Genomic DNA, 13,803 nt, shown 5'->3' on the forward strand with positions numbered 1-13,803 from the left:
TTAGTCACAATCAAAAATCGATACCCCCTGCCTTTAATTTCCGTTCTTCTGGATCAAATTAAAGAAGCTCAGATTTTCACCAAGCTTGATTTACGTGGGGCGTACCATTTGGTGAGGATGAAAGAGGGACACGAGTGGAAGACCGCATTTCGTACCAAATTTGGCCTCTTCAAATACTGTGTGATGCCCTTTGGGTTGTGTAACGCACCTGCTGTGTTTCAACACTTCAATAATGACATTTTGAGTGATTTGATTGACAAAGTGGCTATTGTCTATTTGGATGATATCTTGATCTACTCTCAGAATACACAGGACCATCCAAAGCATGTCAGAATGGTGTTGGAACGTTTAAGAACACATCATTTATATGTAAAATTGGAAAAGTGTGTTTTTCATGCCACTACAGTGGAGTTTCTAGGATTCGTCCTCTCGCCACATGGAATCACTATGGATCAAGGAAAAGTGCAAGCAGTGAAAAATTGGCCCGAACCACATAATGTCAAGGAAATACAGCGTTTTCTGGGATTCGCAAATTTCTATTGGCGCTTCATTCAGAGTTTTTCACAATTGATCACCCCTATTACTCGATTACTAAAGAAAGGGGTAAGGTTCGAGTGGACCAGAGAGGCTGCTCAGGCATTTTTTCATCTCAAAGAAAGATTTGTGTCCGCACCAATTCTGTTGCATGCCAATCCAGAAGAACCTTTCTTTGTAGAAGCAGATGCGTCGGATCAGGCAATCGGAGGTGTTCTCTCCCAACGACATTTGAAAACTGGTCAGCTGCATCCGGTGGCGTATCGATCCCGAAAATTAAATCCAGCTGAACTGAACTACACGATCGCAGAAAAAGAATTGTTGGCGGTAAAGGATGCCTTTGAGGATTGGAGGCATTATCTGCTGGGGGCTAAGCATACTGTGACCGTGTTTACTGATCATAAGAATCTACAATTCTTGAAATCTGCGAAGACCCTAACTCCTCGACAGCTACGCTGGTCCCTGTACTTTGCAGATTTTGATTTTGTGCTCACATTTCGCCCTGGAACAAAGAATGGAAAGGCGGATGCACTTTCCCATTTGAATACGGAAGATTTTGAACATCCTGTTGAACCTCAACCTATCATTCCCGAAACTAAGATCATTTGTGCTCTTTCTTTGAGCAGCTTTCAAGAAGAACTTCAGAAAAGTTTATCTAAAGAAGAAATCCTGAAGTGGGTTCAATCGAGTGAGGAGAGAGTGTTAAACCAGCAATTACCTTACTTTAAAGGGGCCTTGTATCTTCCTACAATCGCACTTCAACAAAGAGCCTTGAAAAGTTGCCATGATCATCCTTTGGCGGGCCATAAAGGAGTTTCTAAGACCATGGATATAGTTCAGCGCTATTTTTGGTGGCCTGGGTTGTCCTCTCATGTCAAACAATATGTACAGTCCTGTGAATTGTGTGCCAGGAGTAAACCTAGTCGGCAGGCCCCACAGGGGTTTTTACAACCGCTCCCTACTCTGACCCATCCGTGGCATACAGTATCCATGGATCTGATTGTAGATTTACCACTTAGTAAGGGGTTCGATACTATTTTGGTGATTGTGGATACTTTCACCAAGATGAGTCACTTTATTGCTATGTCTGGTACCCCAACTGCTCCTGAGCTAGCACAAGCATTTAGCGAGAATATTGTAAAACTACATGGGGTCCCCAAAATAGTGGTCTCAGATCGAGGTCCTCAGTTTATTTCCCGTTTCTGGCAAGCCTATCTCAAGGGTTTGGGGATTGAGAGTAGATTGTCTACCAGTTATCATCCTGAATCGGACGGACAGACGGAGAGAATTAACCAAGAATTAGAACAATATCTCCATTTGTTTCTCCTTGAGCGGGGCGGTGAGTGGTCAGATCAATTGTGGATGGCAGAATTTGCTAGTAATAACGCTAAGAGTGTTTCTACGGGTTACTCGCCATTTTATTTGAATTCTGGCCGTCATCCCAATCCATTCTGCACTCAGGAAGATTTAGAAGTCCCAGCAGTTAAGACCATGTTGACCGATATGGCTGCATTACATAAATCTGCAGAGGAAAATTTGATAAAAGCCAAGCAATCTTACAAGAAGAGTGCAGACAGACATAGGAAGCCCGCTCCGCAATATCAAGTAGGAGATCAGGTGTGGCTCTCTACAAAAAACCTCCATTTAAAAGGGAATAGAAAATTCCAACCAAGATTTGTGGGTCCCTATTCAGTTGAGCAGGTCTTGGGTCCAGTGACAGTGAGATTAAAGTTACCAGCTATGTTAGGGATCCATCCAGTCTTTCATGTCTCTTTATTAAAAAAGATTAAATCACACATGAGGTTGGGTAAACCACCAGAACCCCTAGTTATATCTGGCCACCCTGAGTACGAGGTTCATGACATTCTGGACTCTAAAATCAAAAGAGGAAGACTATTTTATCTGGTGGATTGGAAGGAGTACGGTCCGGAGGAAAGGTCGTGGGAGCCTGAATCCCAAATTCACTCTCCACAACTCATTAAGAGATTCCATGCACGGAAACCTCTCAAACCTGGACCGATAAATCGGTCTTTGAGAGGGGGTACTGTCAGGGTTTTGCAAATCGCATCCACCTATGTTCCCAAATCTGGGAATTGTGCGAGGACAATAGTGAAGCCCTGTCGGGTTAATGTTTGGTACCTGTGTATTACTAAATAGGTTTCTTTCAGTACTATGTAAATAGGTTCAGGTAATAGTGAGTGTTCTGTCCCTCCCAAGATGGCCGCCGCTGTGGCCATAGAAGTAACCTGGAAGTTAGTATGTGAGGGCTAGTTGATATGCGCCTCGCGCTGCTTTCAAACTGCGCACTTCAACTGTTCGGGTTTCTGAGGTAGCAGCTAGTGTTCGAAGCTCCGTGTCTACATTCACGACAGGAGTTATCAGAGTTAGTTTAGTAATCCCTTTGAGTCCGCTCGATGTGGCTACTCGCCGAGAGAGTGGAATATCCTTGAAAGTCACATTTAAGTTTAGTAGTCAATAGTTGTTATTAGTCCCTGAAGGAAGGATCTTCCGTCGGCTGCAGTGACTGAGTCTACGGTCCTCTTCATCCGCTGTCGTCGTGGGAGCCAGTTTCGTTTCGCTGAAGTTCGACAGGATATCTCAGCGGAAGGTTCCACGGACTCCATTGACTTCTCGCGGAGTGTTGTGAGAGGAACAGTAAGCCAGCGGCTTTTCCCTCCCCCTTTTGCCAGCAAACAAGATACTGAGTAACTATTCCCTTCTTGCGCTTTTCCTGTTTTCTCCTTTCCCCCTTCTCTCCTCCCTTGTACTCTTTTGCGCACAGAAGACAACTCAGTAGTGAGAATCCTACGAGCCACATGTTTGCATCAAGACTCTAACAGAACCCCAGTTGGGGCTAGTACAGAGAGCTTACAGGTAATTAGTGGAAGTATTAGTTAAGTAGGCCATAAATCATTGGCAAGGTCCCACAGTAATGTTAGTTTCTATCTCACAGGCATGAAGCTCCCTGAATGTTACTACACATCCTCATGAAGAGTAGCAATACCTTTGGGAACCACTGGTAGGATAAGATTTGATTATTTCATAGAGTGAGAATATTGGTAGGTGGTTGTTGTTGTTTATTATTTTCCCCCTCATTCTGTGTATTAGGCACCCACAGTGACCAACGCCAAGGTCAAGACTGAGCTACCATATCGGTGAAGGTGCCAGAAGTTCTCAAGGTGTCTCTTCTCTGTCCACTTCCCCTTTTCCCTTCTGCTAGTGGATTTGCCCTTGAGGCGAAGACACTGGTGGGAGGGTGATTGGGTCAAGCATCGTACTGCCTCTGCGAAGTAATTGCAGCCTTATGACAGATTGAAGTGCCCAAGTATTCACTTCGCCCGGGCAGTATGGCTGAGGGCTTAAACCTAAAGGATCTGGGAGACATTTTAGTGGGAATCCAGAGAGAGATAGGAGCTGTAAGGGAGGAAAATAAAAGTTTAAAATTAGAACTAGAGGCTTCTCGACAAGAAAATCGAGTTTTGGCTCAGAAGATGGATGGTTTAGTTATGGGAAATCCAGTTCAGGTTCCTTCCACGTCTAACACCAGTACCGCAAGTTCAGATCCTAAGTCAGTTGCTCAGGTTATCCACTCCGTCTCTCCTTTAATTCCTCTAGCAGCTCCCGAGCGGTTTTCTGGGGATCCACAAAAGGCACAACTCTTTTTAACTCAATGTTCTCTGCACTTTATGTGCCGCTCAACCCTTTTTCCCGATGCTCAATCTAGAGTAGCATTTATTTTATCCTATCTCAGTGGAGATGCTGCCAATTGGGCGATGCCTTTGGTGAGTGAAGATGACCCAATCCTTTGTGATTTCGCTAAATTTAAATCTGAGTTCCTCAGAATTTTTGACAGGAGGAGGATTTCTCAGGCCACTGATAAAGAGTTGCTGGAATTGCGGCAGGGTTCTAAAGATTTGATCTCATACCTGACGCAATTTAACAAGTTAATAGTGGAAACCAACTGGCCAGAGGAGAAATGGGCAGCTTTATTTTATCGAGGCCTAAGAGATGAGATCAAGGACACATTGGCACAAGTTCCGAATCGGCCTACTGAGTTGTCAGCGTTGGTGGATTTAGTTTTGGAATTGGATTTTCGCAACTCTGAGCGGAAGGGAGAGAAGAGGAAAGATTGGAAAGTTAACTTTCCCCGGTTTGATCGGGCTCGGACAGAGAAAGGTACCGGAGGGAGTAATGAGACAGAACCCATGCAAATTGGAGCAGTTCGAGGTCCATTAAGTAAAGAGGAGAAGGAACAGAGGCGTTTGAAGAAATTGTCTCTATACTGTGGAGCATCTGGCCACTTTGTGAAGGAATGCCTAAAGCGCCCAAAATTACCTTTTAAGGGAAACGAGGTGAGCCATCAGTAGGCGGAGTCGCTCTGATGGTGCAGGAGAAAAAGACGACTCCAGAATGTCATCTAATCCTTAATACCCTACAGTCGAGTATTCCGCATGTAATCCTTCACATGACATTAAAATTCCGTGAACAGCAGATTTCAGGAGTGGCTATTATGTTGGACTCTGGGGCCACAGGAAATTTTTGTGACATTAAGTATGCCCGAAGCATGGGAATTCAAGCCATTAAGAAGGAAAGACCAGAACCTGTCAAAGCCGTAGATGGAACAAATTTGTCGTCTGGGCCAATTGTCAGTCATACTGAAAGTTTGGAGCTGATTCAAGCGGATGGGCATAGAGAAGTGTTGCAATTCAATTTAATAGACGCCCCCCAGTTCCAATTGATCCTGGGGTTACCTTGGCTGGCTACACACAATCCGACAATTGACTGGGAGAATCAAACAGTCAGTATGCAGTCAAGCTTCTGTCTGGAATATTGTTATGGGCACCAAGAAAATTCAGTGGAGCCATCTCCCGCGTCTTTACTATCCTTTGGAGGTCAGTCAATTTGTGTAGTTGATTCTGGAGAAATTCCCCCGGAATATCAGGATTTGAAAATGGTTTTCAGTGAACAGGAAGCAGAGGTGTTACCACCACATCGTTCTTACGACTGTACTATTGATCTGGTTCCAGGAGCTGTACTTCCTTGCAGTCGGATATATGCCCTAACCGAAGCTGAGAACAACCACCTCAAGGAGTATCTTGACCGTTAACTAGCCAATGGGTTCATTAGACCTTCGCAGTCTCCGGTATCCTCGCCGCTCTTTTTCATCCCAAAGAAGCAAGAGGGAAGTCTGAGAACTTGTATCGATTACCGTGCTCTGAACTTAGTCACAATCAAAAATCGATACCCCCTGCCTTTAATTTCCGTTCTTCTGGATCAAATTAAAGAAGCTCAGATTTTCACCAAGCTTGATTTACGTGGGGCGTACCATTTGGTGAGGATGAAAGAGGGACACGAGTGGAAGACCGCATTTCGTACCAAATTTGGCCTCTTCGAATACTGTGTGATGCCCTTTGGGTTGTGTAACGCACCTGCTGTGTTTCAACACTTCAATAATGACATTTTGAGTGATTTGATTGACAAAGTGGCTATTGTCTATTTGGATGATATCTTGATCTACTCTCAGAATACACAGGACCATCCAAAGCATGTCAGAATGGTGTTGGAACGTTTAAGAACACATCATTTATATGTAAAATTGGAAAAGTGTGTTTTTCATGCCACTACAGTGGAGTTTCTAGGATTCGTCCTCTCGCCACATGGAATCACTATGGATCAAGGAAAAGTGCAAGCAGTGAAAAATTGGCCCGAACCACATAATGTCAAGGAAATACAGCGTTTTCTGGGATTCGCAAATTTCTATTGGAGCTTCATTCAGAGTTTTTCACAATTGATCGCCCCTATTACTCGATTACTAAAGAAAGGGGTAAGGTTCGAGTGGACCAGAGAGGCTGCTCAGGCATTTTTTCATCTCAAAGAAAGATTTGTGTCTGCACCAATTCTGTTGCATGCCAATCCAGAAGAACCTTTCTTTGTAGAAGCAGATGCGTCGGATCAGGCAATCGGAGGTGTTCTCTCCCAACGACATTTGAAAACTGGTCAGCTGCACCCGGTGGCGTATCGATCCCGAAAATTAAATCCAGCTGAACTGAACTACACGATCGCAGAAAAAGAATTGTTGGCGGTAAAGGATGCCTTTGAGGATTGGAGGCATTATCTGCTGGGGGCTAAGCATACTGTGACCGTGTTTACTGATCATAAGAATCTACAATTCTTGAAATCTGCGAAGACCCTAACTCCTCGACAGCTACGCTGGTCCCTGTACTTTGCAGATTTTGATTTTGTGCTCACATTTCGCCCTGGAACAAAGAATGGAAAGGCGGATGCACTTTCCCATTTGAATACGGAAGATTTTGAACATCCTGTTGAACCTCAACCTATCATTCCCGAAACTAAGATCATTTGTGCTCTTTCTTTGAGCAGCTTTCAAGAAGAAGTTCAGAAAAGTTTATCTAAAGAAGAAATCCTGAAGTGGGTTCAATCGAGTGAGGAGAGAGTGTTAAACCAGCAATTACCTTACTTTAAAGGGGCCTTGTATCTTCCTACAATCGCACTTCAACAAAGAGCCTTGAAAAGTTGCCATGATCATCCTTTGGCGGGCCATAAAGGAGTTTCTAAGACCATGGATTTAGTTCAGCGCTATTTTTGGTGGCCTGGGTTGTCCTCTCATGTCAAACAATATGTACAGTCCTGTGAATTGTGTGCCAGGAGTAAACCTAGTCGGCAGGCCCCACAGGGGTTTTTACAACCGCTCCCTACTCTGACCCATCCGTGGCATACAGTATCCATGGATCTGATTGTAGATTTACCACTTAGTAAGGGGTTCGATACTATTTTGGTGATTGTGGATACTTTCACCAAGATGAGTCACTTTATTGCTATGTCTGGTACCCCAACTGCTCCTGAGCTAGCACAAGCATTTAGCGAGAATATTGTAAAACTACATGGGGTCCCCAAAATAGTGGTCTCAGATCGAGGTCCTCAGTTTATTTCCCGTTTCTGGCAAGCCTATCTCAAGGGTTTGGGGATTGAGAGTAGATTGTCTACCAGTTATCATCCTGAATCGGACAGACAGACGGAGAGAATTAACCAAGAATTAGAACAATATCTCCATTTGTTTCTCCTTGAGCGGGGCGGTGAGTGGTCAGATCAATTGTGGATGGCAGAATTTGCTAGTAATAACGCTAAGAGTGTTTCTACGGGTTACTCGCCATTTTATTTGAATTCTGGCCGTCATCCCAATCCATTCTGCACTCAGGAAGATTTAGAAGTCCCAGCAGTTAAGACCATGTTGACCGATATGGCTGCATTACATAAATCTGCAGAGGAAAATTTGATAAAAGCCAAGCAATCTTACAAGAAGAGTGCAGACAGACATAGGAAGCCCGCTCCGCAATATCAAGTAGGAGATCAGGTGTGGCTCTCTACAAAAAACCTCCATTTAAAAGGGAATAGGAAATTCCAACCAAGATTTGTGGGTCCCTATTCAGTTGAGCAGGTCTTGGGTCCAGTGACAGTGAGATTAAAGTTACCAGCTACGTTAGGGATCCATCCAGTCTTTCATGTCTCTTTATTAAAAAAGATTAAATCACACATGAGGTTGGGTAAACCACCAGAACCCCTAGTTATTTCTGGCCACCCTGAGTACGAGGTTCATGACATTCTGGACTCTAAAATCAAAAGAGGAAGACTATTTTATCTGGTGGATTGGAAGGAGTACGGTCCGGAGGAAAGGTCGTGGGAGCCTGAATCCCAAATTCACTCTCCACAACTCATTAAGAGATTCCATGCACGGAAACCTCTCAAACCTGGACCGATAAATCGGTCTTTGAGAGGGGGTACTGTCAGGGTTTTGCAAATCGCATCCACCTATGTTCCCAAATCTGGGAATTGTGCGAGGACAATAGTGAAGCCCTGTCGGGTTAATGTTTGGTACCTGTGTATTACTAAATAGGTTCCTTTCAGTACTATGTAAATAGGTTCAGGTAATAGTGAGTGTTCTGTCCCTCCCAAGATGGCCGCCGCTGTGGCCATAGAAGTAACCTGGAAGTTAGTACGTGAGGGCTAGTTGATATGCGCCTCGCGCTGCTTTCAAACTGCGCACTTCAACTGTTCGGGTTTCTGAGGTAGCAGCTAGTGTTCGAAGCTCCGTGTCTACATTCACGACAGGAGTTATCAGAGTTAGTTTAGTAATCCCTTTGAGTCCGCTCGATGTGGCTACTCGCCGAGAGAGTGGAATATCCTTGAAAGTCACATTTAAGTTTAGTAGTCAATAGTTGTTATTAGTCCCTGAAGGAAGGATCTTCCGTCGGCTGCAGTGACTGAGTCTACGGTCCTCTTCATCCGCTGTCGTCGTGGGAGCCAGTTTCGTTTCGCTGAAGTTCGACAGGATATCTCAGCGGAAGGTTCCACGGACTCCATTGACTTCTCGCGGAGTGTTGTGAGAGGAACAGTAAGCCAGCGGCTTTTCCCTCCCCCTTTTGCCAGCAAACAAGATACTGAGTAACTATTCCCTTCTTGCGCTTTTCCTGTTTTCTCCTTTCCCCCTTCTCTCCTCCCTTGTACCCTTTTGCGCACAGAAGACAACTCAGCAGTGAGAATCCTACGAGCCACATGTTTGCATCAAGACTCTAACAGAACCCTAGTTGGGGCTAGTACAGAGAGCTTATAGGTAATTAGTGGGAGTATTAGTTAAGTAGGTCATAAATCATAGGCAAGGTCCCACAGTAATGTTAGTTTCTATCTCACAGGCATGAAGCTCCCTGAATGTTACTACACATCCTCATGAAGAGTAGCAATACCTTTGGGAACCACTGGTGGGATAAGATTTGATTATTTCATAGAGTGAGAATATTGGTAGGTGGTTGTTGTTGTTTATTCTTTTCCCCCTCATTCTGTGTATTAGGCACCTACAGTGACCAACGCCAAGGTCAAGACTGAGCTACCATATCGGTGAAGGTGCCAGAAGTTCTCAAGGTGTCTCTTCTCTGTCCACTTCCCCTTTTTCCTTCTGCTAGTGGATTTGCCCTTGAGGCGAAGACACTGGTGGGAGGGTGATTGGGTCAAGCATCGTACTGCCTCTGCGAAGTAATTGGAGCCTTATGACACTTGTTGTCATCAGTCTAGTATGCCAAATGTCATTTAATTAATATTAAATAAAAATTAAATAAAAAACTAGAAATTAACCATATGAGATGCTAAAATAGCTATATGTTGCTTTTTAATTTATAGAGTAAGCAATTATGCACATGTACAAACTGTTAAATGCTTAAAAGATACAATTTAAATTCACATCCAATAGGAATAAAAGGCCTCAAAAACGAAATTGTGTGTTTTGTAATAAATAAACAATTATAAAGCATTTTCCTTAAATACAGTGTATTAGATATTAACAGGCAAACACATCATCTGAATAAATTGGTTGATTGATTGAAAAAGCTTTATTCGAGTTATACACTCATAGAAGCACAAACATATATTTTAAAATTCATACATTTTTTAAAATACATTATAATTAAAATTCATATTACATACACTTAAAATACATTTTAAACAATTGTGCAAGCTTTGACAAAAAGAATTTTTAAAATTAATGTAAAATTTAGTGCATATTGGAAGATAGAGCCCTCCTCCTGATGGACCATGCCCACCCCAAGTATTTTGCTGTTCCCAGCACTATAGGCATTTCGGTGGAGGTACAAATGATTCTCAACCCCTCGACACCACTTAATACCCCAAGATTTCTGCAAACTGGGGCTAGCCATACTCTCCTTGGGTTTGCATAGGCCTCACACAGAAATAGGAAGTGTGTGATGCTTTCATTTAGGGCACCACATACCGGGCAACACGAGCTATTAGTACTCCTCCATCTGCCCGTCAATGACCTCAATGGGAGAGAACCTGACCTTAATTGAAAAAATAACTTCCTATCTATCGGGACAGTTATACTGTCCCAATGCTGTTCTAGTACAGGTCTCGTTTTTATTTCCATGAATCTACCCCCCATTGTTTCTGCATGTGTACTCCTCCATAGCTTTTGTTCTATATAATCCCAATATATGGCCTTAATGATGTTTTTACTTGGGAATACTTCCCCAACCGGATTTTCCCAGAGGTTAGAGAGACCGAGCTCAACAAGAACCACCCTGAGCGTCTTCAACCATGATATTTTGTGGAATATGTCTGATTTAACTAGGGCTAAAAACCCATCAGCATAGTGTCGGATCTCTGGAGTCATCCACAGTTGTCTCCAATAGAGGATAGGCCTTAATCGAGCGCGGTCACTAACCAGTCTCCTCCCTAGATCCAAGCCGAGTGGTATTAATGGTGTACTCTGGGGGAGACTCGTTATTCCCCTCAAGAACCTATTCTCTGATATTTGTAGGGCGGGGAGCCTCTCAAAACCCCATACTTCTGCCACATACAGGGCTGCACCCAGGGCTTTAGCATCATAAACCATAAGGACCGGTTTTACAGGCCGAATTTTTGATTTTACTTGTTCTGCCCGGACCGCCCCTGAAATCTGCTGGTGTCTCAGTACCGCCTTCTCAATATGTCGTGACCAACCTGGCTTGCTTGAAATCTCTACCCCTAAGTAAGTAAAAACATTTACTACCTCAAGCTCGATATTATTCAGAGTTACCCTTGGTTGGGATCGGCGCCTTTGACCAAAAACCATCAACTTTGTTTTGCTAGCATTAACTTCGAGACCATGTTCCCCGCAAAACATGTCAAATATATTCAGCGCGCGCTGGAGTCCTGCTGGAGTCCTGGGGGGGATACAATGAGGGTATCGTCAGCGAACATCAGGATAGGGACCCTGTTGCCCGCTAGCGATGGTGCATCCACACTTGCATCCAACATCCTATCCACGATACCATTGATGAACAGGGAGAAGAGCAGGGGTGCCATTGCACATCCCTGCCGTACACCCCGTCCAACAGGAAAATCAACGGTACATTCCCCATTACTCCCCCACTGGACTTTGGCGAAGTTGCTTTCGTGGAGACGCACTATTAGAGTAAGCAACTCGAGTGGGACCCCTGTTTTTTTCAGGACTGCCCAAAGCTTACTCCTTGGCACCAGGTCGAAGGCAGCCCTCAAGTCTACAAATGCGACATAAAGGTTGCCCTCGCCAAGGAGTACAGTCCCCCACCGCAACATGGTAAATCGAAATATTTGATCAACCGTGCTGGTTGCCCGCCTAAAGCCTGCCTGGTAGGGGGAGAGGGCATTGTTCTCGTCTACCCAATATAAGTTTATTGACCACCATCTTCCCAACCACTTTTTGGATAGTGGCAATCAAACTTATCGTCCTGTAATTGGCCGGGAGTGACCGATCACCCTTCTTGTATATCGGTATAATTATGGCCCCCTTCCATATTTCTGGGATTTCAGCCCCTTTAGCTAGAGCATTCCCCAGTGAGGTCACATACCTAGCCCACCGTACCTTGTCGTGCTTAAAAATGTCTGAGTGAATCCCATCTAAGCCTGGTGCTTTTCCCCCTTGTAGGGTTGAAATTACAAATTCTGCTTCTTTATTTGAAAACAGGTTTCCCTTGCAAAATACCACTGGGATAGGTTCTATTGCCACAATATCCTTGTTTTCTGCGTACTGGGGTTTAAAGTACTCAACCCATGATGCCGCATTAACATTGTTATCTGGGCTATTAGGGGTACCACCTCGGCCCCACTTCACAATTTGCCAAAAAAGTCTAGAATTTCTTGACCCAGAAGCTTCAAGCAACTCTTCCCAATATTCCTCATCCCACTTTTTCTTAGCCTTGCGGATACTAACATTGTAGTGTTTCCTTGCTATACTAATCAAACCCTTGTCTCTGCTTTTAAGTGCCCTACCCAATTCCAATCTGGCTGACCTGCACTGTTTGTCGAACCACCTCGCCATTTTAACTGAGGCTTTTCTATTTACCTTATTTAATCTAGTAAAATGTGGTTTTATAAGAGAAAAGAGTGTATCGTGTATAGCTGTTATTAAAGAGGAACCAGGTGTTACGGGATTTATTGTCTCCAGGGCTGCAATTGCTTTATCCACCTCCGAGTCTATGTAGTTCATTGAAGCCACATTTGCCAACACATTTGGCCATTTAACTCTTCGGGTATCATTGGCCATAACCAGTACAACTTCGGTACGCGACTCTGGATCGTCTGGCATGACCCTCCACCAGGAATGGGTGACACAAAGGGGATTATGATCACTTTCTAATCTACCCTTAATTTCCATATCACCCACCCCACACCATAAATTAAGGCTACAAATGACATAGTCTATTCTACTTTTACTATGACCATTGTCAAATGTACAATTGCCTCCCTGGTCGCTCTTTGTCCTTCCATTGAGGGCCCTCAAGCCATATTCCAAACATAACGCGTTCAATAGCAAAATATATTTTGTCCACCGCTTAACTGGTACAAGATTCAGGTTTGGGACACCCCAATGGACATCTTCCTCCTGCCCTAGTGGGTGTTCAGTATTTTCCAACGGCTCGAAGGTTCTATTAAAGTCGCCAGCCAGAACCACTCTATTTCCCAGGGACTGCGATTCTAGAAAGGAGGATAGAGCCTCTAGGGTAGAGGATTTCCCAGCACTCATACCCCTAGCATAGATATTGTATATGTCTATCACACCCCCCTTCTCTGGTAATATTCTGAGCAGTTGTATATCCTTGCAACCAAGGTCAAGCACTTTTATTTTAACTTGTAAAGTTTGCTTGATCCAAACTGTTAGACCTCCCATAGGTCTACCCCTTGGGCCTCTACTCGCTGGTATACAAAAATTTAAATAGCCTGGGAGGAAAATTGGGTCGCAAGCCCAAGTCTCCTGGAATAAACACATTTCAAACCCGTTGACAAAATCTATCCAATTTTGTGACAGCAATCTAGTGCACAGCCCTGCGATATTCCACGAAAGGAATACATTGGATTTTGCTGCATTGCACACCCATTTTAAAACTAGAAATGTCTCAGTTTTAAATAGACAGCCACCGTGCTCACGTTTCAACACAGAGAAAAGCTTTTACTGCCGCTAAGCAAACAGCTGTCGTTTTTGTAGGCCACGAATAGACAGGAATGTTCACTCAGCCAGGACTTCGTCAGTTAAACACGGGTGAAACTTTGCATTTCAGAATGCTGTTTTAAAAAAAGTTACAAAAATAAATCAGGTTTATTGTTTTAGATATGAGGAAAATGTTTACGGTAGGGATTTCCATTCTTAAAAGGTTTTTTTATAAGCATATTCTTGGTTCTGTTGCTAAATAATAATTGTGCTTTAAAAACAAAAAAGTGGCGCAATCA

This window comes from Lissotriton helveticus, chromosome 6 (assembly GCF_964261635.1).
Source record: "Lissotriton helveticus chromosome 6, aLisHel1.1, whole genome shotgun sequence".
Taxonomy (NCBI): domain Eukaryota; kingdom Metazoa; phylum Chordata; class Amphibia; order Caudata; family Salamandridae; genus Lissotriton; species Lissotriton helveticus.